Below are 9,127 nucleotides of genomic sequence, written 5' to 3' on the forward strand. Positions count from 1 at the left end.
AGTCACTGTTGCATTCACGGCACAAAACCCCCCCCCCTCGAGAGATCACACCAGAGTCGCCCAGACATGTCGGGGGATGGAGCCCACCTTTAATTCGGTGCCAACACACCCGTCTTTCTATATGTGTCCCATCTCCTGTGTCGCCTACCTCTGTGTGTGTGTGTGTGTGTGTGTGTGTGTGTGTGTGTGTGTGTGTGTGTGTGTGTGTGTGTGCCTCTGTCTGTGTCTGTCTGTGGGTCATTTCTGAATTATTCTTTGTGTGTACGTGTTACTGTCTGGCACATTATATATATATATATATATATATATATATATATATATATATATATATATATATATATATAATCACATATGTGTTGTATACAGGTGGAGTTTTACACTCGAGGGTGGGTGCGTGGGAGTTAGGGGCGACAACGCCCCCATCTCTCGAACATTTTCTACACTATCGTACAGTGTTGAAGAAATTTCTGTACGAAGGTTGTATGCGTTTCAAACATGTCTTCTTCATTCACTGTATTCCATTCATCCTTCACTCATAGTCTATGTAAGCACTTTACTACATCTTTCTTAACAAGTTTCGTGTATAATTTCATGTTCTGTCCCCTTGTTGTTCTATCCCTACATCTATCGAAGAACTATTCTCTCTACCCAGGTCGTCGATCTATTTCAAAACTCTATGAGGTTATGATCAAGTCACTCCTCAGTCTTCACTCTTCCACGGGTGGGGCCATTCTAAGGCCCCTGGCCTTTCCCTCTACCTCAGCTCTCTCACAATTCTGATACCATCCTTGTTGCATTCCTCTGGACCTTCTCTATCAATTCGTTATCTTATGTTTGTTTACGTGCGGTGATCAAACATAAGAAGCGTATTGTACTTTATTGCCATAGACGAAGGATGTGAACAGCTTCCTCATCAAATCCTCATCCATGAATGCGATTCTAATCCCTGCCTGCAGACAGCTGGTCTCCTTAACTACTCTCTCCTCTGGTGGAAGTCTGGTAACAAGGCACAATGCCCATTCCCAAGTCTATCTTATTTACCAAACAATTAAACTTGAATATTGCGTGATCACTTTGCTAATTAAGTGTATCACATAAGACATTTTCTATAGCCACATGTTAGCATGTGTTAGTCCATTTAATGACGATGTGTTGCTCGTTCTAGTGTGTTTATGATTCCTTGTCACCACAAGACCCCCCATTTCCAAAAGTCTATCCCTTTATAAGTTAAATCTTCCGTTTTCATTACCATATCTTCACTGAAGAGCGCATGTCTGACTGTGTGTGTGTGTGTAAGTGTGCATGTATGTGTGTCTCTCTCTACATACACAGACATGGTACATGTACACAAGGTCAAGTGGCGGGGTAACATGAGTGTAACACTCTCACGTAACACAATTAGCACACACACACACACACACACACACACACACACCGGAGCCACAGGTTTAGAGAAATTAAAACGCTCGGTACAGAAGTATTCCATTACCGGACTCCCATGGAAAAAACACCCGAGGACTTGTACCCTAAACACGGCTCACACCTCCCGTATACCCGAGGGCGATGAGATTCGAACCCTCGCCTCGCTAGTCCTCGCTGGACGTTCGCTGCTTAGCCAGAAGGAGAGCGCCGGTGGGCAGGGCCCCTCGTTGGCCTGGGAGGGTGGCTAGCGAGCTGGCCACCTAGCGAACTAGCGAGCTGGCCAGCTAGCGAACTAGTGAGCTGGCCAGCTAGCGAACTAGCGAGCTGGCCAGCTAGCGAACGAGCGAGCTGGCCAGCTAGCGAACGAGCGAGCTGGCCAGCTAGCGAACGAGTGAGCTGGCCAGCTAGCGAACTAGCGAGCTGGCCAGCTAGAGAACGAGCGAGCTGGCCAGCTAGCGAACTTGTGAGCTGGCCAGCTAGTGAACTAGCGAGCTGGCCAGCTAGCGAACTAGCGAGCTGGCCAGCTAGCGAACGAGCGAGCTGGCCAGCTAGCGAACGAGCGAGCTGGCTGCTTATCAACTGGAGTACTTCCGGAGAGGCTGTGTGTGTGTGTGTGTGTGTGTGTGTGTGTGTGTGTGTGTGTGTGTGTGTGTGGTGTGTGTGTGTGTGTGTGTGAGAGGGAGTTGAGGGGGTGGGGGAGGGGGCAATACTCCCGAAATACCCATCCCTCCCTCCCTCCATCCCTCCCTCTTCTGACATCAACGCCCCTCTACTTCCTCCGTCCTTGATCCTCGCCATCAAACCACCCACATCAAACTTCTTCCCTCTAGTATACGCCACTACTATCCTCCCACGTCAAACTTCTTCCCTCTACCATACGCCACTACTATCCTCTCTAAACCCCCACCTAAACCACCACCACCACCGCAACCAACCCCCCCCCCCCACGTCAAGAGACGGCAAGTTCACCTACACACCAAGTCAGCGGACGCCACAACTTCCTTGCTACACCCACGCTAACACCACAACCACCACAACCCGTTGTGCGTGTGTACCTTCCCCCAAGGGTGTGATGTTGGTGGAGACGTGTGGGGTTGTGGGTGGCGTGTGTTAACCACCCATCTGTACTGTACCATTGGGAGAGGGAGGTCTCCCACCACTCGTTGAAGCCCCATTTCTTGGAACTTTCTCTACTTAAAAGCAGTTCTTCTATCTACCCACGGGTCGTGTACCCTTCGTCCTAAACTACCACTGAACTACTCTATGTATAATTAAGCAATTCGGGATCTTAAAAAAGAGAAAAGAAGTCTTTACACATTACAAGTAGACTGTGTCTATGTCCTCTGGTTGCTTTTAACCCAGCATCATTCAGGGAACAGCCCAAAGTCAACAAGGTCAGCCCTGATATTTGAAACTGGAATAATGTAAACATGTCTACAATCCTTCATTCATCTCTTGGATGACGGGCATATTCACAGTCACTCCCTGAAACTCTGTGCTCTACCTTCCTCTAGACCTTCCTCATCAGTTCTTTATGCATCTAGGTGTCAGTGACGAAAAACGAGGAGTGCATTTGGATTTTCAGTCCCCCCCCTAAAAAAAATATGCCATAGGAGACATAAGCACATCTATCCATTCTTAAAGGGCAGACAACGCTATTCATATACTAAATAACTACACTAATACTGCCTCAATCAACCCTGCCTTTACTATAGAACTGTATAATCACTTTCCCATACAACTTGATACGAACTTAAACATCAGAATCTATATAATACAATCAGTCCCACTGTTTATACCAACTTCAGCATCAAGATTGAAAAAGGGGCAGCTAACTCCACTATTTCGTATTAACCCCGTCAAAGCCTTCAGTCAAAGGCAGTGAACAACCCCGCAACTCACCTTCTAAAACCTAAAATACACTTAAGAGTCTGACCGACCTATACACATCGCGAGAGAACTGCCCGAAAAACATGACGCGTAACAAGTCATCAGGAACAGATAGGTGGGGGAGGAGGAGTGAGGGTGGTCCATCTCACACACGCAGGATGCGACCACGAGAGAAATACTGGCTTCATCTCAAAAGAAAATACATATATATTAGCGACATATTTAGCTCCTTCAACACACCTCCTGTTTTGACTGCCTGACACGAAGAAGGTCTTGGGAGCATGTGTTCCCCAACCCCCCAAGACAGAATGCAGGAGATATTGACACACATGTCTTACAAGACAAGGTTGTGACATGCCAAAGCAATTTCTTTCTCCCATTTTTTTTCTTTTCAGAACACGGTGCACCAGAGGAAATACACACGTGTGTGTGTGTGTGTGTGTGTGTGTGTGTGTGTGTGTGTCTGCTGAAGGTGACAGAGTGGTTTGTTAACCCAGTGTGGCGCATTTAATCCACCCTAATGAAAATTGATGGTTTTCTTGTCATTTTGGGCCAGCAGGTACCCCCAGCTTTACCCAGAAGCGGTGGGGTTGTCGATGGGAAGGAAGATACGAAAGCGCTGTAAAAAATAAAAAAAAAAACCCATCTCCATGACCGTAAGGTTGTGTGAGGAATGGGCGTGGGTAAGCGAGGGTGATGTTCGACAAGGGGGAATTTCAGATGAGAGTGACATGTGCATGAATAACGCGAGACGCGAGATGGGGGTTGAAATGGTGAGGTCTGCATGATTTACTAGGTTTCCTACACATACACACAGACAGATACACCCGACTCCATACACACATGACAGTAGTAGAAGTAGCAGAGTGTATGCCAAGAGACATGGTTCGTGTATCGGTAAAAAGGGGAGGTGTGGGGTGAATGATGGAGCAATTACTGCTGCTGGTTAGGGCAAATGGCTTTAGGTTATGATTCATATCTTGTAAGGGTTGTGAGAACTGTGTTGGAAACACCCTTCCAAAATGATATCTGGTGATGTCTTATGGTTTGTCCAGGTATGTTTTGGCAGGTACTTAGGTACAACTATGCCCAAGCCTCTTCGACAGAAACAATATTACAATATATTCTTTTTGGGTGAAAGGTGATTGCTAAACACGAGCACTCACAAACAAAAATGACAAGTTCAGTGTCGAAGGCTACCTGAGTTAACACAAGTGACGCTCTCACTAGACCAGTAAATTTCTATTTTCTTCTTCCTCCCCCCTCTGTGTCTACTGCCATCAACCAAGACCCCCTCCACATGCCCTCACCCTGTGTCCTTCCCTACGTGCACCTGTGGGCGTCTTTCCCAAGACTATGGCTGCTGACATGCACATGCGCGCACACACACACACACACACACACACACACACACATATATATATATATATATATATATATATATATATATATATATATATATATATATATATATATATATATATATATATATTCCTTCCTTGTAGTCCACGGAGAAATGAAACACGATAAGTTCTCAAGTGCACTTTCGTGTAATAATCACATCATCTGGTGAGTTACAAGAAATATAAGAGTCAGTTGATATACAACGAAAGAGCGTAGCTAGGACGCCATTTGGCAAACAAGTGACTATCTGAAGGTACGTTCAAGCCTGGAAACATGCGCATCATGAAATTCATGATGTGGACAAGAAAGGGAACTGTTTCCAATGTTATCAGCAATAAAGCTATCCAATTCGTATAGAACTTCACTAATATTAATGTTACAATCTCTGTGTATTTAATAATAGAAGATTCAATGATATTTCTCGTGGTACAGGAGTTTAGAGTTAATAACAGAGATGGCATTGCTCCACTCAATACGGTGATCACAATTTTTAACATGATTAAACAAAGGCATTTGACTCTTGTCCTGTTCTTATACTATATTCATGTTGCTTAAGTCTAACATAAAGATCCTTACCAGTCTGCCCAGCATAAAACATATCACAATTTTTACATGGTACTCTATAAACACAGCCAGCAGAACTTTCTGGCGAGTTCCTGATTAAGATATTCTTTATAGCATTGTCGTTGCTGAAGGCAACATTTACATCAAAGGATTCAAACTACCTGGGAAGTAATGTAAAATTATTACTAAAAGGGAGAACTAAAAGGTTCTTGGTGTCAAGAGCAGGAAACAGCATGTGGTAAAGAGGAAGAAGAAGAAGGGAAAAGAAGAAGAAGAAGAAGAAGAAGAAGAAGAAGAAGAAGAAGAAGAAGAAGAAGAAGAAGACCAAGAGGAAAAGAAAACAGAAGAAGCAGAGGAAGTGAGGAATTTGATCAGTGAAAGACACAACAAGACAACAATAATGAAACACCAACATAACAGAACCTGTGAACATTTCACGAACCATCACGCGATGAGCAGGAAGTGAGGGGGGTTACTGTGGTGGAGGAGGAGGAAGGGCGGGGTCTGGGTCTGGGGGGGTGTGGGAAGTGGCCTTGATGATCCCCCCCCCCCCCCCACTCGGTGCCTATGCTCGGGGTATGACGTAAAGCAGGAAATATTATTCAATGGGGGGGAGGGAGAAGGAGGAGGGAAAGAGAGTCAGGCGTGTGGGTTGGGCTTGGACACGAAGGGCGACCATCACATGCGTTTCATTAGTGATATACTTCTCTACTGTGGTATTCCATTGTGCTATCTATCTATCTATCTATCTATCTATATATATATATATATATATATATATATATATATATATATATTTTTTTTTTTTTTTTTTTTTTTTTTTTTTTATACTTTGTCGCTGTCTCCCGCGTTTGCGAGGTAGCGCGAGGAAACAGACGAAAGAAATGGCCCAACCCCCCATACACACGTACATACACACGTCCACACACGCAAATATACATACCTACACAGCTTTCCATGGTTTACCCCAGACGCTTCACATGCCTTGATTCAATCCACTGACAGCACGTCAACCCCTGTATACCACATCGCTCCAATTCACTCTATTCCTTGCCCTCCTTTCACCCTCCTGCATGTTCAGGCCCCGATCACACAAAATCTTTTTCACTCCATCTTTCCACCTCCAATTTGGTCTCCCTCTTCTCCTCGTTCCCTCCACCTCCGACACATATATCCTCTTGGTCAATCTTTCCTCACTCATTCTCTCCATGTGCCCAAACCATTTCAAAACACCCTCTTCTGCTCTCTCAACCACGCTCTTTTTATTTCCACACATCTCTCTTACCCTTACGTTACTTACTCGATCAAACCACCTCACACCACACATTGTCCTCAAACATCTCATTTCCAGCACATCCATCCTCCTGCGCACAACTCTATCCATAGCCCACGCCTCGCAACCATACAACATTGTTGGAACCACTATTCCTTCAAACATACCCATTTTTGCTTTCCGAGATAATGTTCTCGACTTCCACACATTTTTCAAGGCTCCCAAAATTTTCGCCCCCTCCCCCACCCTATGATCTACTTCCGCTTCCATGGTTCCATCCGCTGACAGATCCACTCCCAGATATCTAAAACACTTCACTTCCTCCAGTTTTTCTCCATTCTAACTCACCTCCCAATTGACTTGACCCTCAACCCTACTGTACCTAATAACCTTGCTCTTATTCACATTTACTCTTAACTTTCTTCTTCCACACACTTTACCACACTTTATATATATATATATATATATATATATATATCCGGATTCCACACGTAGGTAGTAACAGCACGAGAAGGAAGCCATATTCGACTGGTCTTTAATCATCGTTAGAAAAAAAAAATGAGAAAAAAAGAAGTACACAGCGTCAAGGACCATCTCGCCGCAAGGGAGACTACCTTACCCTGCTCCCGCGAGGGGCGCAAAACCTCGACGGCGTTACCAGATGGGTCCTGAGGGTTGAATTTGATGGCTATAATAATGTGTTTTGAGCCACGATGTTTCAATTAACCTTCGAATATAATTACCATTATAAAGTGTCTTTAGCGACGATGTTTTTAATTAACCTTCTTTATAATTCATGATTAAGTTGTGCTCTGCAATATGCTCGTGTTGTTATCATCTCTTCCATCCCAACTTTCCCCAGCAGGTAACCCACCTTCAAACCAACAGCACTGACAACAAAGATAACATTAAAACATATAAGAATATATATATATATATATGGAATGTCCCGTCAACACCGGATTCCATTATAGTAACTTACGTGATAATGTACTTACCATATCCAATCCTTCACCCACACCCACACACACCGTTTTCATCACAACCTCAAACACCTGGTTTTCTTCTCTTTTTTCTATATATATATATATATATCTATCACAACAATCTTCAGCACTTTGGGTAATATATAAAGTTTACCTCTGAGTGACAACCGTTTAATATCTTCTTCACTGAATCATAGATCATACTTACCTCCATTCCATTGTGGATGGAAACACGGGGGGGGGGTGAAAAAAATATTCCACTTCTACAAAATTATCCGCTTGTACCACTCACAACACTTCGTCTCTTAACGAGTCCAGCCGTAGCTACACTCCCCTCCGAGATGGACTATCACCAAACCACCCTCATAACAACACCCCCCCACCCCCCCCCCCACACAATGAAAACAACATAACAACAATAACAAGAACACCCCTCTTCATCACCCCATCTCCTCGCTCCTACAAAACTCACACTCCAGGATGTAGTAACGAGGAGGGAGAAGAGGAGGGAGGAGGAGGAGTAATTAAACCCCCCCCCCCACAGCGGTAGTTAAGTGATGGTAACCACTCGTCACATGGAACTCACCGGACGCCCTTGATGGGAAAGAGTTCTACACGGAAGGGGAGATGATAACACGGAAGGGGAGAGCGCTCTACTTCCCTTCGGAGAGGGGGAGACGTGATGTTAATTTTTTTAAGGTTTTTTTTTTTTTTTTCAAAAGCGGACAACCACGCGGGTCACCACACCAAAGCAACGGTCGGAGAAGGTGTGGTGAGGGTCGCCCACTGGCAGGCCCAAACGTGGCTTAGTTCCTCCCGGACCCTCTTGGTGGCTCTCTTGTCGCTACCACAGAATACTACCCTAAACCCCCACCCCCCCGCTCCCCCACCTCTCTCTCTCTCTCTCTCTCTCTCTCTCTCTCTCTCTCTCTCTCTCTCTCTCTCTCTCTACCTCAGGGTCGAGAATGATATTGTTCAGAAGGTGGGGGTGAAGGAGGAGGAGGTCGACCCAGGCCCCCAGGTTGGAGGGGAGGTGTGATACCCACACACACACACACACACACACACACACACACACACACGGGGAGGGGGGGGGGGGGAGGAAGGGAGTAACATAGCGCTTAGCCCGAAAATAACCCGTCAGGTCCGTGCGGGTGTGTGGCGATGCCAGACACCTCAAGCGAAGACCTCCCTCCTCCTCCCTCCCCAACACAGACCAACCATCCCAGATAATCGACACTTACGTGATAGAGAAGACGTAAAAAAATAGGAGAAAAAAATGGAAAATAAAACCGAACACGATATATATACCTCCTTGGGCGGGATTACTACTACTACTACTACTACTATTACTACCACTACTACTATTACTACCACTATTACTACCACTACTACTACTACTACCACTACTACTATTACTACCACTATTACTACCACTACTACCACTACTATTACTACCACTACTACCACCACTATTACTACTACTACTACTACTACTACTACTACTACTACTACTACTATGACACCTCCTTATGCACGGGGATGGCCGGAAGAACAGATGGTTATGATCGGTAATCGCTGTGTGTGC

General features: G+C 45.0%; 1 protein-coding gene across 3 annotated transcripts in view; it reads right to left on the minus strand.

Annotated features, from left to right (window-relative positions):
- The window catches only part of LOC139751858 (protein Obscurin-like), a 318,529-nt gene extending 310,214 nt beyond the window's left edge, over positions 1-8,315 (minus strand). For all 3 annotated transcript variants that reach the window (XM_071667498.1, XM_071667497.1, XM_071667499.1), the window contains exon 1: positions 8,126-8,315. The gene's annotated coding sequence lies outside the window, so the exon portion shown is untranslated. The remainder of the gene's footprint in view (positions 1-8,125) is intronic.
- Between the last annotated feature and the right edge of the window lie 812 nt (positions 8,316-9,127).

Source organism: Panulirus ornatus, chromosome 12 (assembly GCF_036320965.1).
Source record: "Panulirus ornatus isolate Po-2019 chromosome 12, ASM3632096v1, whole genome shotgun sequence".
NCBI lineage: Eukaryota > Metazoa > Arthropoda > Malacostraca > Decapoda > Palinuridae > Panulirus > Panulirus ornatus.